We start from the raw sequence: 11,077 nt of genomic DNA on the forward strand, positions 1-11,077 counted from the left end.
TATCGGCCAGATTCCCCTCTTCCTCACGTTGAATGTTTTATTCTTGGGAAAACAAGAAGTTTTGCTCCACATGATGTTGAGTGTCCTGCGTCTATTTCATACTTTGCAGGAAGCGAAGAGCCTTACTGGACATTTAATTACTCAGTCGTTTATTAAAAAGACGGCATTGCAAGAGCTTTGCATAAATTATAGAGAGAGGTAAATGTGCAACTGAAGTTATTTTTTCCCCACAGGTTGGCCAATTATACCCTTTAGGAAAAGGGGTAATCCTGGTCCAATCCAGTCTGACTGTCTCTGTCCAGATTGTGAAGGATCTTAATTCTTCCTTCCCTGCATCCATTGCTCTCTTTTTCTATCCTTCCTTCATTTTACTCCTGGGCAAACCCCCTTTTTTCCTCTCTCCTCCTAAGTAACTTTAATTGTCCTGGGAAAGCCATGGTTGGCCCCCAGGGCACAAAGCTCTGGTTTCTAATGAATGTAGCAGTGAGGGGATTATGAGCAGCCATGGGCAGTCTTGATGGAAGAAGTTGTGACAGAAAGATGATGATTCTCCTTTCTGACTTGAGTGATAATGTAAAGAGCAATAGATAAACATTGTTTTTTTTATTGATCGGTTGATTGATTGATTGATTGATTGATTTATCACTTTTATATATTCCCTGGGAATCAAACACACAACCTTGGCAATGCTAGCAGCCATGTTCTTTATTTCTTGCTTACTCCCTTTCTTCCTAATATATCAGTTAGACCATTTTTTAAAGAAATTAATACTTATTTTCAGCAAGGGTATATCAAATTGATCAAAAGCTGTAGTTAAATAATGTATTAAATTATAAAATGCTATACTAAAGGTGCTGCTTTTTAAAATAATAATATTAATGTGTTTACTTTTGATCAAATAAATGCACCTTCAGTGAGCAAAGAGACTTCTTTCAATAAACATTCACTTCTATCAAACTCGACATTCGCTTTACATAATTGAGGAAGCATGTTTGGCAACTGATCTTGATTAGACGTGCAAAGTGAATTGCTTAAAGTCTTTTACAGAGTGTTTCTATTTACATCACATTGTCAGCTCTTTCAAAACGTCAAATTCATGCAGTGTGTCAGTGTTTGCTGTCCGTGTATTTACAGGAGTGTGCAATATGCCTTTGAGGGTTACTGAAAGGATCAGGTCATGTCTGGGAGAGAGTAGGAGACTCGAAACAAATGAAAAGTGAGCATAGAGAGCAAGCAGAAGAATGGTGTGTAGAAGGAAAAGAGTGTTCTTCAGCAGCAAGTCAGATCAGAGCAGAGATTAGCCATGAGCAAAAGCTCCATTCCATGGTGCTCTCTGCATCCTGTTCTGTGCTGGGCTCCAGACAGCCTGCAGGGCCCCCCACGCAGACAAGCAGGAGCTTGTGTGTAAGAGAGGGAGGGAGAAATGAGGGGCATAGCCGAGCATCATGCAACAATGTGTGTGGGTAGAACTATAAGCATGTGTGTGTGTGCTGGGGGGTGATGTGGTTAAATTAACTTCAAGTTGCTAGTGTAAGTGCCTGAAACATCTGTGTGTTTTTTTTTCACTCTTTAGTTCGTTAATTTGTTTCTATACTCTGTTTATGTGTTCCTTCCTTTTCTTTGTTTGTACATTCTTTGTTTATTTGTTCATTCGTTCATTCGTTCATTCATCCATCATGTGTTCATTAGTTCACTCATTGTTGATTCCTATATTTGTTTATACATCCAGTCTGTCCTTCCCATCTTTCCTTCTTTCTTTCTAACAGACTTTTTTCCTATTTTCTTTAAATCTGCTTCTTTGTTTTTTGTTTATTTTTCCTCCTCTTCTTTGTTATTATTTTTTTCTTTCTTTCTTGTTTTTCTTTCTTTCTTTTTCTGGTTACAAATCAGTTGCTTCTTTCATTTCTTTCTAACATTCTACTTCCATTCTTTCATGATATTCCATCCTTCCTTCTTCTTCTTCATTCTATTGTTTGTTTCTTTGCTCTTCTTTCTGCCTGTCCATTGCTTCCTTTCTCCCATCTTTATTAATTTTCTTCATATTCTTTCTTTCTTTCTTTCTTTCTTTCTTTCTTTCTTTCTTTCTTTCTTTCTTTCTTTCTTTCTGTTTGCCAATCAGTCCCTCCCTTGTTCCCCTTTCTTTCCTTCCTTACATTCTTTTGTCTGATCTTCCATCCTTCCTTTCTTCTCACTTTCCTTTCTATCCTTATTTCTTTCTCATTTTGTAACTGGGTTTAACAGTGAAAGGAGAACAAGGAGAGTATCGATTCTCCCCAGCTGTGGAGGCAACCATAGCCCCTGGAGGAGACGGAAGGGCAGAGAGATCTTGACCCAGAGTCTCGTCAGTTCTCCCTGTATTCACCTTCACTCTGCTGTAGCCCACGGCACTCTGTACGAGACAACCTGTCATGTTCCCACACTCATCTTCCTCCCCTTACTCCAGACTCATTACAGTGTAGTTGAATTCTCAGTTCCTAAAGTTACCATGCAAGGCTAGTCTTAGCCTCAGACGTCACGCCCACAGACCGTTGGCTAAACATCTGATGCATATGGAACACAAAAGTGGAAACACTTCAGCTGTGTCAAAGTCGTCATCAGATTAGTTGAATTATACAGGATTTCCAGGAGATGTGTGTGTCGCGTTCTTTAACATTCCGGTAAAGATGACGTGCCGCCAAACACCCTCAAGAAAGAAAAAAAGCCATAGTTTTACAGCTGTGATGCTGAGAGCTTATCAGGATCAACTAAACGCTGGGTTTTCAAAAGTATTTGTTTTTCAAAAGTTTGATGGCATGTAATCTTTGAAATACTTCAGAGAGTTTTACACACCGGTTTGTTATTGTGGCTACATTTGCATGCCCCAAAATGTGCCACTCAACAAAACGAACTGTGATTGGTTGTTTGATGTGTCGGTCAAATGGCCTCATGGGTGGGCCTTGTCCAAAGAAAACTGCCATGAATTCCAGACCTACAGTCTGTCTAAGCGAGACTAATGCAAGGCTGGCTATGGCAATGTGAACAAATTATATATGCAACTATTCATACAGTCAAATATGGATGAAATGATCGTTTTGGAGGAGTTTGAGGTCTCTGGGATCTCTGTTTTGTTTAATATAGCAATCTGGTTCTTCTGCAGTGGCACATCAGTATTCCACAATACTATAAACCCTCCTTAGTTAGACCGTTTGATCTTTCAAATATGTCAGAAATGTTTCCATACTCCCCTGTGATGGAAGCGGCACTGGCGGGACCTAATCCTATAAGATATGGAATTGAATTGAAAAGCACAAGGAGGGGAAAAGCAGCTTTCTGTAAAGAAGGAATGGAAAGGGGGGAACGAACAGATTGATTGAAGGGGTGCTTCTCCTGTGGAGAGCAGGAGATGCACATTGTGGAGAAGAGTCCTGCAACAGAGATGCTGTAGAAAGTGTACTGATGATTGGAAAGGTTTGGGTGTGGGGTTTATGTCACGGCTGTCAAGTCCATGTAATGTTGACAGTACGGGGCCTTTTTGCCTCTTTCCCCCCTCCTCCCCCACCCCATGCTTGACAGCGCAGCGTGCAGAGTGTGGGAAAGGGCGGCCCAGGCACGCGCCAGATAAGATCACACAACCAACTGCTGGGGCCTCTCCAGGGAGTGCCGTGCATGCTTTCAGAGGCAAACAGGCTCCCGCTGGCACGTAGAGAGGGCCCCCCAGGGCCTGGACACACACACACACACATACACTGGCTAGCTGTTGTAGGGCCCTTGAGAAGAGGGACGAGTATGTCATCTCTCATTTCCCGTTCACTTACCCTCTCTTTCCCCCTTCTCAGTGTGAGTCACTCTGGTTAGCAAGTCCAAGCCTTTTTCATTCACTGTTTATCTTTGAATAGTTCTTTTTACTGTGTTGTTCTGTTTGTTGCCATTTGTGGACTTCTCATCCGACTTCCTGTCCCGATCTATTCAAATTAGTTTCCTTTTCTTTTATGCTCTTTGACTTCTCTCTTTTTTTCTTTTTTTTTTCACAGAACTTCAAGCATGGTTGAAAAAAAAAGTCTTACCCATGCCTGTGATACTGTGGACCTTTTTAATGCTTACTTGCTACATACTTGGCATCTGAATACTCATCACAGAGATTGTTTCCTGTAGCAGTGGGCAACAGTTTTTGATCTGAAAGAAAAAAAATAATATTTTTTTCCATAAGCATATTGATTTTTAGTAATAAGTTAACCTTTAACGGCAGCCCTACCATGAGCTCCAAGATAGTTCATTGATAGAACATGCTTCTGTTATCAGTATTTATGATAAATATCCATCAAATCAGAGAAATGCAGCCAGCAAATTTTGACGGATTGACCATTTTTATACATCTGAATATTTTATTGCAATGAACTTAAAATATATTGATTCTGTGCTTATATCAAATAACTTGAAATCAATGGGATTTTTATTGTTTTTAATTCATTCACATAATTGGCATGTCTTTAGGCCCACTGTTAATTCCCTCGAAATATCTGTTGCTTCAAATCACAGTTTGTAATGTTGTGATTCACCTGGGAGCTCATTGGTTTGGTTCTTGTCTTAGAACTATAAAAAAGGGAAAAAATTAAACATTTTGGTGTGCAACGTGAGGGGAAAATGCTGGCTATTCAAAATCGAAGTACTGAAATATACAAGTAGAAAAAGTAGAACAGAAGAAAATATTTCAGTGTAAATGTATAGTGTAATTTAACAAATATTTATATGTGCTCTGTGAAGCAGGGAAGCAGCTCAGTAGGTTTTGGAACAGAACTATATTAAAGGATTCACTGTTATTATAGTATGATGTGTAAACTTGACGGAGGGAGAAATCAATCCATCTGCCCATAGTATTCTTCCATCTCTTCTCATCCACAGTCTCACAACTCATATATTTTCACCCTTTCTATCAAGCTATGTGTTGTGTTACGCTGCCTCACCATCCTCCTCAAAACACGAGCAGCACAGTTACTGCTACATTTTACAAAGCTATTTCGTCTGATTTATGTAATTCATATTTATGCAGTTTGTAAAGGCTACTGAGTATGTTTTAAGGCATCTGTTTGAGATGCAGCCATAAAATGTGCGTGTTGGTGAACGTTTCCCTGGTGTCTTCTTTGTGAATGTCTAAATACTCCTCCAAAACAGAATTAGGAGGCAGAGGTCAAGAGAGATACTCTTATCCCAGAGCTACACACTCTCTTTCTCCCTCTCTTTTTCACACAGACAAGGAGCTCACTCATACAAAGGAAGTTTGAGAAGCTATTCTCCCAGGTACCTTCTCCTTATGGCAAACACTGCACACCCACACACACGCCTACTTGCGAAAATACACACAGGCCAAAACACACAGACTGACAGGCACATATACAAGCACTTGCGTATTATCGAAAATGAAAACTTATTCAGGGCACACACAATTTGAGCATTCACACGCTTGATTCTTGCCGGCATGTCAAAATAGATTTCCTTCCCTTTAACTAAATATTTACATAGGTTTGGACAGGGGTCAGATTGGCGAAAACAACATAACCTTTTCTTTCCTGTGAAGACAGCTGCCCACATAGAAAGATCTTTAAGGTAGCTGTATGCTTGGATACGCATTTAAGGGATAGTTCACTCAAAAGTGAACATTTTGTAGTTATTTACTCACCCTCATGTTGTTTCAAATTCATATGGCTTTTGTTTTTCCAAATAATATGATATTTTGAAAGATTTTTCCATTGTTTTTGTCCATACATGAAAGTCATTAGGGTCCAAACAAACAAATACATCAATAATAATCTAAATAAGAAAGAAAGTCATATACAGTGGGTACGGAAAGTAAAAAAGTAAAATTTTACTCTTTGTTAGATTGCAGCCACATTTTTTCCTCAATGTACACATAGCACCCCATATTGACAGAAAATTGTTGCAGATTTATTAAAAAAGAAAAACTTAAATATCACATGCTCCTAAGTATTTAGTATTTAGTAGAAGCACCCTTTTGGTCTAATACAGCCATAAATCTTTTTGGGAAAGATGCAACAAGTTTTTCACACCTGGATTTGGGGATCCTCTGCCATTCCTCTGGTCAGGTTGGATGGTAAACGTTGATGGACAGCCATTTTCAGGTCTCTCCAGAGATGCTCTGTTGGGTTGGGCCATTCAAGAACAGTCACAGAGTTGTTGTGAAGCCACTCCTTTGTGGATATCCCTGTACTTGGCCGCATTCATCTTTCCCTCGATTGCAACCAGTCGTCCTGTCCCTGCAGCTGTAACACCCCCACAGCATGATGCTGCCACCACCATGCTTCACTGTTGGGACTGTATTGGACAGGTGATGAGCAGTGCCTGGTTTTCTCCACACATACAGCTTAGAATTAAGGCCAAAAAGTTATATCTTTGTCTCATCAGACCAGAAAATCCTTCAGGTAGTTTTAGCAAACTCCATGGGGGCTTTCATGTGTCTTGCACTGAGGAGAGGCTTCCGTCAGGGTACTCATCCATAAAACCCCGACTGGTGGAGGGCTGCAGTGATGTTTGACTTTCTACAACATTCTCCCGCTGACTGCATCTCTGGAGCTCAGCAACAGTGATCTTTTGGATCTTCTTTACCTCTATCACCAAGGCTCTTCTCCCTCGATAGCTCAGTTTGGCCTGGACGGCCAGCAAGGGTTCTGGTTGTCCCAAACGTCTTCCAGTTAAGGATTATGGAGGCCACTGTGCTCTTAGGAACCTTATATATATATATATATATATATATATATATATATATATATATATATATATATATATATATATATATTCTTAAAACACATATACTTGAAATACAAAGTTACATACAGGTGCTGGTCATATAATTAGAATATCATCAAAAATTGATTTATTTCACTAATTCCATACAAAAAGTGAAGCTTGTATATTATATGCATTCATTACAGACAGACTGATATATTTAAAATGTTTATTTATTTTAATTGTGATGTTTATAACTGACAACTAAATTAAAAACAAAGATACCATGGTCCTTTAACCAGATACTGGTAGCTTTCTGCTGGAAAATGAAATCTGCATCTTCATAAAGTTGGTCCACAGCAGGAAGCATGAAGCGCTCTAAAACTTATGGCTGCGTTGACCTTGGATCTCAGAAAATACAGTGGACTAACACCAGCAGATGACATGGCACCCCAAACCATCACTGACTGTGGAAACTTTACATTGGACTTCAAGCAACGTGGATTGTGGGCCTCTTCTCTCTTCCTCCAGACTCTGGGACCCTGATTTTTATAAAGGAAATGCAAAATTTACTTTCATCAGAGAACATAACTTTGGACCACTCAGCAGCAGTCCAGTCCTTTTAGTCCTTAGCCCAGGCGAGGCGCTTCTGACGCTGTCTGTTGTTCAAGAGTGGCTTGACACAAGGAATGCGACACCATGTTTTGCATTCGTCTGTGCGTAGTGGTTCTTGAATCACTGACTCCAGCTGCAGCCCACTCTTTGTGAATCTCCCCCACATTTTTGAATGGGTTTTGTTTCACAATCCTCTCCAGGGTGCGGTTATCCCTATTGCTTGTACACTTAAAAAAAAAAAAAAAAAGAAATTCATATACTTTCCTTCCCTTCGCCTCTCTATTAATGTGCTTGGATACAGAGCTCTGTGAACAGACAGCCTCTTTTGCAGTGACCTTTTGTGTCTTGCCCTCCTTGTGCAAAGTGTCAATGGTCTTTTGGACAACTGTCAAGTCAGCAGCACTGAGAGATCATTTAAAGGCCTTTGCAAGTGTTTTGAGTTAATTAGCTGATTAGAGTGTGGCACCAGGTGTCTTCAATATTGAACCTTTTCACAATATTCTAATTTTCTGATATACTGAATTTGGGATTTTCCTTAGTTGTCAGTCATAATCATTAAAATATATCAGTCTGTGTAATGAATGAATATAATATACAAGTTTCACTTTTTGAATGGAATTAGTGAAATAAATAAATGTTTTAATGATATTCTTATTATAAGAATAGCACCTGTAAATTATTAAGTCTGGTTTTAAGACAAAATTATATGACTGTTTAAAACAAAAACAGATATCTGCCAATGGGGTAAGAAGTCTTTTTCGAGTTTTTGGGTGAACCGTCTCTTCCAGACAACAAAACAGCACTTTAGGAAAAATAGTGGAATGATTTAATGGACTAACAAATAACAACAATAAATAAGGCTGGTTTGAGAAACTTGGGGTCACTATAAGGTCTGCTCTAATGGGTGATCTTGTGCAGGGTAATTGGGGCCCTGCAGATCAAACAGGAGCCTTCATTAGCAAAACTCAAGGGGCCACTAATCCACCATGTTCACACACACCAGGAGAGCAGAACGGATGGGGTTGATGAGGGTGTAAGTGTGGAGGGGGTGCATCGCCTGGCGCCCATTTCGACGAAAAAAACATCTTGCCCATAGATCAAAGACCCTCAAAATCGGAGCCATCCTGGGAGAAAGAGGAGAAGAAAAGCAGGGAGAGCTAGTACTTCTTGTGACTGGCACAGGGTAATCTACCTTGTGCTTAGACGAGTTGGGGATTTACGGCTAGTAAATTCATACTCATTTTACTCTAATAGTACTGTAATGCTGAAGGTTTGTTTCCTCACTTGAGCTCTTTGATCCTTAAGGAGAAAGAAGCCAAAGTCCCAATGGAGAGCGTGATGACAGGAGGTCTGACTCCAAAAGCGGCTCCTAATTATCCCAGAAGTTACTGTGTCAGAGGTAAGAAAGGGCTACAGCCCCTTCCTCCGTTTCCTGCCTTTGTTGCTGTTTTGGGGCACACAGAATTAGCACCAAGCCGATTTCCAGTCCTCTTTTATGTTTTTCTCCCAGGGCCAGGCTTGCCCGGTCATCTGGAGATGTTTTCATCTTGACCCTGACAAGGGTGGGGGCGGGGGGGTTGCAAAAGGAAAGTTCAGGAACCTCGCTTAATTGCCAATTTGTGATTCAGTTGAGCCTCATTGCAGACGGGAACTCAGGTAAAAAATTATTTGGCCCCCTTTAATGGACACCAAACACCCCCCACCCTGCCACCCGCCCGACTTTTTTATTCGTTTCCTGCTCGGGTGTCTCTTTCGGGTTTCTCTTTTTCCCCTCTTACCGTCTCCTAACCCATGTTTTAAATCAAAGCTAATGGGTGGTCTGTCATCTGCAAACACAGTTTTTGGTTTCCCAAGCCCTGCTTTTCCTTGCTGAGATTCTAATTGCCAAGAGGGTGACATCCTCGTTCCTTTAAAATCACACCATGCAGAACATTTATTTAGGAAGCACAGGGGAGGAAGAAGCCACGTGGCCTTGGCTGCCACTTCAAAGCCTGGTCATAGAGAGGCGGAGTGAAGAGGCTATGTACAAAGATTGCTTGGGAGAAACTGAAAAAAGCACAACAGTGGCATGACAAGATCAGCAATTCCGCTCCAGCTCACCGCTTTGTCACAGAAAGCGCATCATTTGGGTAGATTTATTGAAGATTCTGTCAAAAAGTGAGCAAGTGTTCTTAATGTTAGCGTCAGACAGCCACCTGTTTCTCAGTCACAGATTGAAGACCTCCTTGATGTTCATCCTAGATGAGGCTAACAGATGGAGAGCGGGAAACGGCACAGGATGTTGTACTCACTGATCAGTTGTCAAAAGTGGGTGTTGTGTGACTCATTTTCGTCAGACATGAACATTTTTGTCCGGATAGAAATTACATGGTCAATCTCAATATCTGATGTTATAATTACGTTACTGTTAAAAGTTTGGGTTGTTAAGGGTTTTTAATGTATTTGAAAGATTCGTTCATGCTCACTGAAACTGAATTTACTCAAAAATACAGTAACAACAGTAAAATTATGAAATAGTATTATAATATTTTAATATATTTAAATATAAAATATTCGTGTGAAACCATAGCTGATTTATTTATTTATTTATTTTGAGAATTCTTTGATGAATATAAAGTTGAAAAAGACATTCATTTGAAATAGAAATTGTTTGTGACATAGTTTTTACTTTCACTTTTAAACAATCAGTTGCATTTCTGCTGAAAAAAATCTATTAATTACTTTAAAGGAAAGATCTCACCTACCCCAAGATTTTCATCTGCCGCATTCAAGGAAGCAATCTACTAGATCAGACTATTGCAGACTTTCTGTTTACATGCAAGTACATGTAAGTTCACTGTCAATCAGACTAAAAAAAGAAAATACTTTATTCTGATACAAGTATGGATGAACAGATCTAGATAATGTGATGTATTCTGTCTTCGTTCAGCATGTTTACATGTTAATTGGGCTACAATCATCTTAGGTGTAGTGCTCTTACACTGAAAGTCATTGACTCAGATATTAAATAATTGAAATATCAATATTCTGTCCTAATTCTGTCATATTTCTGACAGATAGATGAAGACTGTACGCACACATCCAACTTGATACATAACTGTGTATGTACTGTAGTCTTCATTTGTCCAGTCTAATGCTGAGTTCATGACATTTTGCTGAGTGTCATTAGAAAGTCATTTACTGTATTTAAACACACTTCCTCTCAGTACAGATAAACAAGACAGCTATAGTTTCCCTCCTCCACACCAGACAGTCTCTCTCCACTTCAGCAGGTCTAAAAATATGCTCAGACACGCCTGCACACACTTGTACACTCGCCCTGGACGAGAGAGGGTTAAGAGCGCAACTTGGGTTACACACACACCCCTCCTTCCGTATCTCCACACCGGTGCGAATGCCAAGGGCGGAACACCACCCCTCCAAACACACACACACACACACACATGTATCCTTGCCACCCCCCTTCCCTCTTTCCTCTCCTCTCCTCCACCGGGCTGTGCTTCTGACGTTCAGCACTGGCTCAGGCCCCATCGGCCACAGGCTGTGGAATGTGTGAGAGCCATGTGTCAAATCCCCAGACTGTGGGAAAGTGCTGCTCTCTGCTGAACTCTCCCCCTCTCATCCCTCCCTCCCTCGCTCTCGCTCTAGCCCTCCCTCGCTTTCTCCTCTGGCACTCTCCCGGCGACCGCCCTGCCCCATGTCGGCCGCACACAGGAAATGGAGGGGGCTGCCAAAAGCGCGTCGC

Source organism: Carassius auratus, chromosome 6 (genome assembly GCF_003368295.1).
Source record: "Carassius auratus strain Wakin chromosome 6, ASM336829v1, whole genome shotgun sequence".
NCBI lineage: Eukaryota > Metazoa > Chordata > Actinopteri > Cypriniformes > Cyprinidae > Carassius > Carassius auratus.